The 11,782-nt window shown below is 42.1% G+C and overlaps 1 pseudogene; it reads left to right on the forward strand.

Annotated features, from left to right (window-relative positions):
- Nucleotides 1–8,401: 8,401 nt before the first annotated feature.
- LOC101593606 lies at nucleotides 8,402–9,203 on the forward strand (annotated as a pseudogene).
- Nucleotides 9,204–11,782: the final 2,579 nt, after the last annotated feature.

Genomic DNA, 11,782 nt, shown 5'->3' on the forward strand with positions numbered 1-11,782 from the left:
GCTAATAAGTATGTGAGTACCAGATACCAATGGAGCACCAAGCAGGTATTCCACTTGAGAAATCATGAACACTGGTTGTGCATATGTAAATGAAAACAAATATTGATATTCTATTTTAGGCCCACATAAAACTTAAACCAAAAGATAAAATGACTTTATGCAGGGGTTCCCTAGGTGCAAGAATACAGACAACTTAACAGCAGACTCTCAAGCATAAAAAGTGAATGTATACCTAAAAAGATCTGATGTCATTTGTTGGGTTGCCCCACACTACAATCCATAAAACAGGTCACTGTAAATTATTTACAAATGATAAGCCATTAGAAGTCCAATGTGGTAGAGAAGATAATATTCCAAATGTAAAACAAAATTCTTCAAAGTGGCTATAATGAAAGATAGAGCAATAGTCATTTTGTAAAATGAATTCTATCTAACAGTGTAGTAACCCATAAAATGAAATGGTGTTCTCTCTGTGTATGACAATGCTGATGATATCTAATATATAATTCCACTGCTGTCAGGAACAGGTAGAATTTGTGGAGAAAAAAAATACCACTTTATATAGCTCATACATATGATTTTACATAGAAATATTCATTTAGTTTAACCAAAATAACATTTTAGAAAAATGAAATGGGGGCAGTTATACTTTTGGTGACTTATATTTTCAGTGACAAAGTATTTCTCATATATCTTAAAATATATGGACAGGAGAATGAAACATTTGCATTATCTCAACAATACTTGACAAATGTTTACCTTGCTTATTTTGTTTCTATAATATAAAACTAAAAATAAATGCTAGGAAGTAGAATTTCTATTAGATATATGTCCTTGCAGATTACTAGAAATGTACATTCTTGGTTCTCTTCACATTTGCAAACACCAAATTCTTAGAATTGTATAATCTTGTTTAAGACCAAACATCTCAAGCAACTACAGTAAAATCATGCCACTTGTTTAGAGTTTTGTAGTTTACACTGCATTGTACAATATGGTCCTTTCCTATTATCCAGTACTTACAATGTACTATACATAAGAGATGATTTGTCTTGTGAGAATATTGGGAACTTAGCGGTTTTCAGAGTATAAAATGCTGCTAAAAGTTTTTTTTAAAAAAAAAAGACTCAAATTATCATTTGCACTTATTCACTTCACACGAAGCCAACAAACCAGAAACCAGGGGTCTGTTCCATAAATATTATTGTGCTAATTTTCATGAGAATGATTTGCTGACATCTTCTACTTCTTGTGCCAGGCACTTGCTGGGCATATCCCAATGATCCTGACATCTCATTATTGAAATCCCAAATAAACTACCTTGTCAAAAAATAAAAAAACCTTCATATATGCTAACAACAAACACACAGAGGATGAAATCAGAAAATCACTCACATTCACAATTGCATCAAAAAAAAATAAAGTACCTTGGAATAAACCTAACCAAGGAAGTAAAGAATCTATACAATGAGAACTTTAAAACACTCAAGCAAGAAATTGCAGAAGACACTAGAAAGTGGAGAAACATCCCTTGTTCCTGGATTGGAAGAATCAATATCGTGAAAATGGCAATCTTACCTAAAGCAATCTACACATTTAATGCAATCCCTATCAAAATTCCAAAGGCTTTCTTCATGGAAATAGAAAAAACAATCCAAAAATTCATTTGGAATCACAAAAAACCTCGAATATCTAAAATAATACTGAGCAACAAAAAAGAGGCTGGTGGTATCACCACACCTGATTTTAACCTATACTACAGAGCCATAGTAACAAAAACAGCATGGTACTGGCACAAAAACAGACATGCAGATCAGTGGAACAGAATAGAGGACCCAGATGTAAGCCCAAGTAGCTATAGCCACCTGATATTCGATAAAAATGCCAAAAATACTCATTGGAGAAGAGACAGCCTCTTCAGCAAATGGTGTTTTGAAAACTGGATATATATCTGCAGAAGGATGAAAATAGATTCTTCTCTCTCGCCATGCACAAGAATTAAGTCCAAATGGATTAAAGACTTTAACATCAGACCGGAAACTCTGAAACTGCTAGAGGAAAAAGTAGGGGAAACCCTTCAACATATTGGTCTTGGCAAAGACTTTCTGAATACAACCCCAATTGCTCAGGCAATAAAACCACAGATTAACCACTGGGACCTAATGAAATTACAAAGATTTTGCACCGCAAAGGACACTGTGAAAAAAGCAAAGAGGCAACCTACAGAATGGGAAAAAATCTTCGCCAGCTATATATCTGATAAAGGATTAATATCTAGGATATACAAAGAACTCAAAAAGTTAAATAATAAGGAATCAAACAAGCCAATCAAAAAATGGGCTATGGAGCTAAATAGAGAGTTCTCAAAGGAAGAAATACGAATGGCATATAAGCATCTAAAAAAATGTTCTACGTCACTAGTCATCAGGGAAATGCAGATTACAACTACATTGAGATTCCATCTCACTCCTGTCAGATTGGCCACCATCATGAAAACAAATGATCATAAATGTTGGTGGGGATGTGGAAAAAAAGGAACCCTTCTGCACTGCTGGTGGGAATGCAATCTGGTCCAGCCATTGTGGAAAACAGTGTGGAGGTTCCTAAAACAGCTAAAGATTGATCTACCATATGACCCAGCTATAGCACTCCTAGGCATATATCCAAAAGACTCATCACATTTCCTTAGAAGTATGTGCTCAACCATGTTTATTGCTGCTCAATTTATAATAACTGGGAAATGGAACCAGCCTAGATGTCCATCAACAGATGAGTAGATAATGAAGATGTGGCACATTTATACAATGGAGTTCTACTCAGCGGTAAAGAAAAATGAAGTTATGAAATTTGCAGAAAAATGGATGGACCTGGAAAGTATTATACTAAGTGAGGTAATCCAGACCCAGAAAGCCAAGCGCCACATGTTCTCTCTCATATGTGGATCCTAGCTACAGATGACTGGGCTTCTGAGTGAGAATGAAAATACTTAGTAGCAGAGGCCAGTAAGTTAAAAAGGAGACATAAAGGGTAGAGAAAGGAAGGGAGGAGGGTACTTAATAGGTTGATATTGTGTATATGTAATTACAATGATTGTAATAGGGAGGTAATATGATGGAGAATGGAATTTCAAATGGGAAAGTGTGGGGGTGGGGAGGGAGGGAATTACCATGGGATATATTTTATAATCATGGAAAATGTTAATAAAAATTTTAAAAAAAAAAAGAGAGATGGGGGAACAGTAAGCACTTCTCTTAATGTTCGTACCCATATATTAATGCTACTCTCACTTTTTTTTTTTTTTTTTCAAGGTAGGGTCTTACTGTAGCTCAGGCTGACCTGGAATTCACTATGTAGTCTCAGGCTTGCCTCAAACTCACGACGATCCTCCTACCTCTGCCTCCCAAGTGCTGGGATTAAAGGTGTGTGGGCCCCCATGCCCGGCGTACCCTCACTTTTGATTAGAGAAGCTTCTCTTTTCAAATGGCAGTGACCTTGGGATGACTCAGGAGACACCATGGTGCTGAGAAGTGACAGAGGAGTACTCAGAACTGCAATATCTCTATCACACCTTCCAAGGCTCAAGGTCCATTGCGGAAGAGGTGTCAGGAAGCATGTAAGAGCCAAAGGAAGGGTAGGACTCCTTACAACATGCTCCTCCAAACACAAAATGGCCTGGCTATCCATGACCTCACAGTGTCTGACACTACCTACACAAGACCATCATATAGGAGGAAAAGATCATGACATCAAAATACAAGAAAGCCTAATTGAGAGCGGGAGGGGATATGATGGAGAGTGGAGTTTCAAAGCAGAAAGTGGGGGAAGAGAGGGAATTACCATGGGATATTTTTTATAATCATGGAAGTTGTTAATAAAAAAAGAGAGAGTGATGGGGAAAGAAGAGCTCTGGAAGATGCTGGGAGGTGGAACAGAGCTGCTCTTCCCTGTCCAACACCCAGCAATATTCTGCTGAGCTGTGATGGAGCCGGATGCTGACCACAGCAATAAAGAAAGAAAGAACTTTCAGAGAGGTACTGAGGGACAGACTTGCGGGACCAGAGACTTTGAGGAGATCACTGGAGTGTACCAGAGTAATGTGGTGCCATGGGAGCCTCACTAGGGGCCTCTGCTCCAGCCAGGTAAGGCCAAAGAAGGTTTTTCCAATGGAGGGATGTGTAAGCCAATGCCAGCAGGCCGAAAGAACAGGCAAGGAGGGAAAGAGAAAGAGTGGCTTGGACCACAGGAAGAGCATGTGTGAGGCTCTGCAATGGGAGGCTCTTCAGCGGGTGTGAAAAGCCCAGCAAATTGATGTATTAGTTGTCTATGGGTGCCATAACAATACACCACAATCAGCTGGACGTAGTGGCGCACACCTTTAATCCCAGCACTCAGGAGGCAGAGGGAGGAGAATCTCCGTGAGTCTGTGACCACCTGGAAATGACATGATGAATTCCAGGTCAACCTGGGCTAGAGCGAGACCCTACCTTGAAAGAAAATAAAACAGCACAATCTGTGGACAGTCTAGAAGGCATTTGTGGTGCTGCCTTCCTACTGGAGGGTCCTGGGATAAATTCGTCCTGTGCCTTTTCCAGCTGCCAAGCTACACTTGGCTATCTCTAGTGCCAGCAGTGGAGCCTGCATACCCTCTGTCTCTCCTCACCACAACCACCGTGGTCACATGGCTTCAAAGGATAATCATCCTGCCCATGGTCTTCCAGTTGTCACATCTACCAAATTGCTTCTGAACAGAACCTCACATCATCACAGGCATAATGGATAAAGATGTGACCATTTCGGGCATGACCATTTTGTCACCTCATTAGAACATGTCCTTCCCAGGCCTTGATTTCTTCAGCTGAAAAATGGAGCATCTCAAAAGGGGCTGGGGAACATAGCTCAGTGGTTAAAGGGACTTGTTTGCAAAGCCTGTCTGTCTGGGTTCAATCCCCAGTACCCACACAAAGCTGGACACAAAGTGGCCAAAGTAGCACATGCATCTGCAATCCCAGCATGGCCACAGCAACGGGAGGCAGAGCCCTGAAGATCCAAAGCTCCAGGGCCAGACTCAGTTGCAACAGCAAGAGACACACCTCAGAGACAATGAAGCAAGACAACTCTTTCTGACCCTCACACGTGTGCCATGGTATGTGCACTCCTACATACACATAAACACTCACACACACAAAATAAGATCAATAAAAAAGGGCTGGAGAGGTGGCTTAGTGGTTAAAGCACTTGCCTATGAAACCTAAGGACCCAGGTTCGATTCCCCAGGACCCACATGAGCCAGCTGCACAAGGTGGCACATGTGTCTGCAGGTCATTTGCAGTGGCCAGAGGCCCTGGAGCACCCATTCTCTGTCTCTACCTGCCTCTCTTTCCCCAGTAAATAAAATATTTTTAAAAACAATAGAAATGCATCTCAAAGGACCCTGAGGAAGAAGCAGAAGACTGGACCCCATTTACTCCTGAATCCCACTTTCCGGCTGGCATAGCCTGACTACGTGCATTCTGGAAACCCAGCTCCCCAATTTCCCAGGAGGAATCCTCCCACTCGTTGCTCACTACAGGAATTTTCCCACCAGGTTTTATTCCCCTCTCTGTGTAAAACTCCAGCTTCAGGTCAAGGTCCTCAGGGCCACCTCCAGATAGCCCCATGCTGCCCATGGTGTGTGCATGCTAGGATCTCCCTGCCAGGCAGCCCGAGGCCTTTCTGAATGGTGTTCTTGGTTCTCCTAACTCCTTCCTGGAACTGAGAGGCTCCCTGGACCTGCTATGTGACAACCCTACTCACATCTGCCAATCAAATGAGGCCTTAGTAAGCCCTGTTCCTGAAGACACTTAGCCTCACCTCCCTCACCTCATGGCCCCCCAGTGAGATCCTCCACAGCACCCATTTATGGGTTCACAGTGCCCCTGGTAGCTTTGGATGCAAGCGCATCCTAAGATTCCTGGAGGCCTACAAGAGAGAGAATGGGACTCTGGGTTTCAAAGGGACTCTGGGTTTAAAAAGACCTTGGGGGAAAGTGTGGGTGGGGGGAAGAGAGAGCATTACCATGGGGTATTTTTTATAATCATAGAAAATGTTAATAAAAATTGTGAAAAGAAAAAATAAATAAATAAATAAAAATAAAAAGACCTTGGAAGAGGCCAAGGAAGATTACTCAGAGAGAAAAGCAAAACCAGTCCTAGCTGGGGTTGCATCTGTTCCCTGGGTTATGGCAACAGCTTCAGGATGGGCCCCTTTCTGCTTTTCACTGAGCAAGATGTGCCCACTTGTGCAACAGAGGCATGAACGCTACGGAAGTAACCAACCACTCTCTGATTGGATTGGAGGCCCGCTCCATAGGAAGGACTTCATGCCTGATACTGTAAACCTGGCCAAAAGCCTATCTCAAGAGACATAGACCCTAAGGGGGAAAGTACTACTGTGATTGAGCATTTGCATGAGTCCCTCGGTTCAATCTCCAGTACCACAAGAGAAACAAAAAGTGTGCTTTTATCTGGCTGGGAATGTAGCTCAGTTGGTAGATTGCTTGCCTAGCATGGATGAGGTCAGGGGTCCATCTACAGTACTGCATAAACCAGGCATGATGGCACATGCCTATAATTCTAGACCTTGGGAGATGGAGGCAGGCTGGGAAATTGAAGGTCATCCTTGGCTACATAGAGTTCAAAGCCAGATCCTGTCTCAAAACATAACTATAAAGCTGGAGAGATGATTTAGTGGGTAAGGCACTTGCCTACAAAGCCTAAGGACCCAGGTTCGATTACCCAGTATGCACAGAGCCTCATGCACAAAGTGGCACATGCATCCAGAGTTCCTTTGCATTAGCTAGAGGCCCAGGTATACCTATTCTCTGTCTCTTCTCTGTCTTTCTCTGGGCTTGCAAATAAATAAGTAAATATTTTTTTAAAAAAAAAACACGTAACTGTAGGGAGGCTAGAGAGATGGGCTTAGCAGTTAATGTGCTTGACTGAAAAGCCTAAAGATTGGGGTTCAAATCCCCAGTACCCACATAGGGCCAGATGCACAAAGTGGCACATGCATCTAGAGTTCGTTTGCAGTGGCTGGAGGCCCTGGAGTACCCATTCTCTTTCTTTCTCTCTCTTTCTGTCTCCTTGCAAATAAATAAAAATCAGGGCTGGAGAAATGGCTTAGCAATTAAGCGCTTGCCTATGAAGCCTAAGGACCCCGGTTGGAGGCTTGATTTCCCCCACATCAGTCAGATGCACAAGTGGGCACACACGCATCTGGAGTTTGTTTGCAGTGGCTGGAGGACCTGGCGCACCCATTGTCTCTCTGTCTCTCTCTATCTGATTCTTTCTCTCTCTGTCACTTTCAAATAAATAAATAAAAATTAAACCAAAAAGTTTATTTAAAAAATCATAACTGTATTACACAATAACCCAACACCCCAACCTTAAGCATATTTGCCCTTGTACCTTTCCTATGAGCCTGTTCGCTTTCTTCAGGGAATTAGTTACAATTTGCTTCTTTAGGACATCAGCTTCATTTTCTGTATCTCCACCCTGAGTCTAAGAGCCAGAGACTGGTATTTCACCCAGCACTAAGCTGGCAGCCATTGGGGACCAGTGACTGTGAAATGGAGAAAGGAAAAAGAGGGCATGTCAGGGAAGGATAATAGAGGTTTTCTGTCTTTCTTTTGAGGGAGGGTCTCTAGTCCAGCCAGTCCTGGAATTACTCTCAGGATGGCCTCGAATTTACAGCTATCCTCCTACCTCTGCCTCCCACAACACCACACCTTTAATCCCTTCTAAATTTTGTTTTGGGTTTTTTCGAGGTAGGGTCTCACTGCAGCCCATGCTGACCTGGAGCTCACTCTGTAGTCCTACCTGCAGTTTCTTGATGCAATTAAAAGTAGTCAGACTGGGTGTGGTGGCACGCGTCTTTAATCCCAGCACTTGAGAGGCAGAGGTAGAAGACTCACCGTGAGTTCGAGGCCACCCTGAGACTACAGATTGAATTCCAGGTTAGCCTGAGCTAGAGAAAGATCCTACCATAAAAAACCAAAAACAAACAAACAAACAAACAAAAAAGTTAGGCTGATCATGGTGACACAGGCCTATAAACCCAAACACTTGTGAGATTCAGGTAGGAGGGTCACTGTGAGTTCAAGGCCAGCCTGGGCCACAGAATGAGTTCCAGGTCAGCCTAGGCTACATTGAGACCCTGCTTCAAAACGATAACAACAGCAACAAAAATAAGCTGGATAGGTCTATCATGCTGCCACTGGTACCTGGATGGCAGAAGAATGGCAGCCCAGGACAGCTAGCTCCCAAGTGACCCCGCATGTCCCCGCAGAAAAGGGGGGCTGGAAAGTGAATTGTAAATTCAGATCCACCTAGGGGCGGGAGTGAATTGTGGGGCACAGTTGATCATGGAAGATTCCCACCAAAGTAACACTTCCGAGACTGCACCTCAGCCTGGTTCAGCAGGTCAGGGAGCTCCTATTTCTCCATATTGCCCAACAGGTTTCATCTTTCTCCGAAAGTGAGGAGTCTCAGGACTCATCTGACAGCATAGGCTCCTCGCAGAAAGCTCCCGGGATCCTAGCACACTGCCCTCCTTACAGAAAAATTTTGAAAGACCTCTCTTCTGAAGAAACACGCAGCAGAAAAGGAGACGGAGAAAATCCTGGAGTTTCTGCTGTTACTTCTATGTCTGTTCCAACTCCCATCTACCAGACCAGCAGCAGACAGTACATTGTCACTGCCCCAAATGAGCCTGACAGCTGGCCAGTCCAGGCACAGAGTACAACGACTCCAGACATTAACCATGACGAACGCAGGCAATCCTCAGCAAGGTATGATTCTCCAGCATGCACAGAGCTCTGATGGGCAGCAAATACTTGTGCCCAGCATCCAGGTGGCGGCGCAAAGTGCATCAGATGTGCAGACATACCAGCTCCGCACCACACCATCGGCCACTTTGCTGACACAAACTGTGGTGATGATGTCGCCTGTCACTCTTACTCTCAGGCTACTAAGACAGATGACCCCCAATTGAAAAGAGAAATAAGGTTGATGAAAAACAGAGAAGCCGCTCGAGAATGTTGAAGAAAGAAGAAAGAGTACATCAAATGCCTGGGAAATTGAGTTGCAGCCCTGGAAAATAAAAATAAAACTCTCATAGAAGAGTTAAAAGCTTTGAAGGATCTTTAGTCTCATAAAAGTGTCTGATTTTTTTAAAGCCAGGCATGGTGGTGCACGCCTTTAATCCCAGCACTCAGAAGGCAGAAGTTGGAGGAGCACCATGAGTTCAAGGCCACCCCGAGACAGCATAGCGAATTCCAGGTCAGCCTGGGCTACAGTGAAACCCTATCTTGAAAAAAAAACAAAAGTGTTTGATTTTTCAAAAAGAAAATATCTTTGTGGACTGGGTCAAAAATTGGACAGATTTCTTTTTAGTGGAGTTTTATAAAGTTTTATAAAAGTGAAGATAATTTTTATTTAGGCTTTTGCAATGCAAAGGTAAATAAATGTCTTTATGCAAGAGACCAGGTCACAGGATAAAGTGGCAAATGGCCGTAAGAAGCTACTGGCACACCTGGGGGCTTTGTAAACAAGAAACATCCTCAAGAAGCACGAAGTGAACTTCAGCAATTCAACTTTTCTAACTCAATACAAAAAATGGCATATAAGCCCAGGCGTGGTGGTGCACGCCTTTAATCCCAGCACTCAGAAGGCAGAGGTAGGAGGATCGCAATGAGTTTGAGGCCACCCTGAGACTACATAGTGAATTCCAGGTCAGCCTGAGCTAGAGTGAAACCCTACCTCAAAAGAACCAAAAAATAAAAATAAAAGGCATATAAGATGAAATTCTGTGATTTTAACTTATAAATTAATTTATCCTGGAAGTTTACATTTCTTACTGTTTCTTGAGATTTGCCTTTTTCAGTTGTATGTGGTTATGTGGATCTTATTTCTACCAATAAATTCAAAATTACAAATGTAAAAGAAAACTTGATACATTACTAAATATATAAAGTATGTGGTCTGGTTGTGTATACCTGTTGTATTGTGAAGTCTTTTAGATGAGCATTTAAAAGTAAGTTTGTTGGGGGCTGGAGAGATGGCTTAGTGTTAAGGCACATGCCTGCAAAGTGTAAGGACCCTGGTTCTATTCTCCAGGTCCCATGTAAGCCAGATGCACATGGTGGCACATGTGTCTGGAGTTCATTTGCAGTGGCTAGAGGCTCTGGCACACCCATTCTCTCTCTCTCTGTCTCTAATAAATAAATAAAAATAAAATCTGGTTTTTTTTAAAGTAAGTTTTTGAACTTGAGAGGATTTTTAAGAATGGGTTAACTGTTTCTAATGTCTTTTTTTTTTAAATTAATTTATTTATTTAAGAGCGACAGACACAGAGAGAAAGACAGATAGAGGGAGAGAGAGAGAATGGGCGCGCCAGGGCTTCCAGCCTCTGCAAACGAACTCCAGACGCGTGCGCCCCCTTGTGCATCTGGCTAACATGGGACCTGGGGAACCGAGCCTCGAACCGGGGTCCTTAGGCTTCACAGGCAAGCGCTTAATCGCTAAGCCATCTCTCCAGCCCTCTTTTCCTAAAAGGCTTGCATGGTACATGAATGGAGTGGGATGATTTTATATCTTTTTGTTTTGTTTTGTTTTTTCAAGGTAGGGTCTCACTCTAGCTCAGGCTGACCTGGAATTCACTAGGTAGTCTCAGGGTGGCCTCAAATTCAAAGCAATCCTCCTACCTCTGCCTCCCAAGTGCTGGAATTAAAGGTGTGCGCCACCACGCCTGGCTCTATAACTTTTTATCAGAAAAATGGAAAGACAACTGTTTTAAAGTTTTATACTTTTAAATAGTTTTTTTTTTTTTTTTTTTTTGCCTACTCTGGTAAAGGTGATTTTTACAAATATATACTGAATTGGTTTTTTTATTCTATATCCTATATGCTATTGAATACCCTTTACTCATTCTTTTGTGCTTTAATAGAATGAAATGTTTACAAAAGTTCTGAAAATATTAAAAAAAAAAAAAAAACTTCTAAAAATGCATACCAAAGCTTTCCAAGAGGATTTTACAATCAACTTCATGTAAGGGCTTTCAGGTTCTGAGAAAGAACGGTTAGTTGAGGGAGTTTTATGCTAGTGACTATTTTGTAACGTAGCAAATGGTATCCTTATAAAAAGAGTGACACTGGGCGTGGTGGGCATGCCTTTAATCCCAGCACTCAGGAGGCTGAGGTAGGAGGATCGCCGTGAGTTCTAGGCCATCCTGAGACTACATAGTGAATTCCAGGTCAGTCTGGGCCAGAGTGAGACCCTACCTCAAAAAAAAAGTGACCTGCCAATATATTTTTATAGCTAATCTTTATAAATTCTAATGTTGGCTTTTTAATGATTAGTTAAAATATTTTATGTAGTTTGATTAGTGAAAAATCTGCATCTCATCTTTTTTATAACTGTAATTTTTTTTTTTTTTTGGTTTTTTTTGAGGTAGGGTCTCACTCTGGCCCAGGCTGACTTGGAATTAACTATGTAGTCTCAGGGTGACCTCGAACTCACGGTCATCCTCCTACCTCTGTCTCCCGCCTCCCAAGTGCTGGGATTAAAGGCCTGCACTACCACGCCCAGCTGGAATTGTAAATTTTAAATAGAGAGTTCAAAATGTTAGTTACACAAGTGTTAAACTCTGTATCCTAATTTGTATACACCTTGAAACCGTACTGCAAAACTGTTGTGCTTGTTTCATATTGTTTGTGGAATTAAAGAATATTTGATTAAAAAAAAAA

Source organism: Jaculus jaculus, chromosome 5 (assembly GCF_020740685.1).
Source record: "Jaculus jaculus isolate mJacJac1 chromosome 5, mJacJac1.mat.Y.cur, whole genome shotgun sequence".
NCBI classification, from domain to species: domain Eukaryota; kingdom Metazoa; phylum Chordata; class Mammalia; order Rodentia; family Dipodidae; genus Jaculus; species Jaculus jaculus.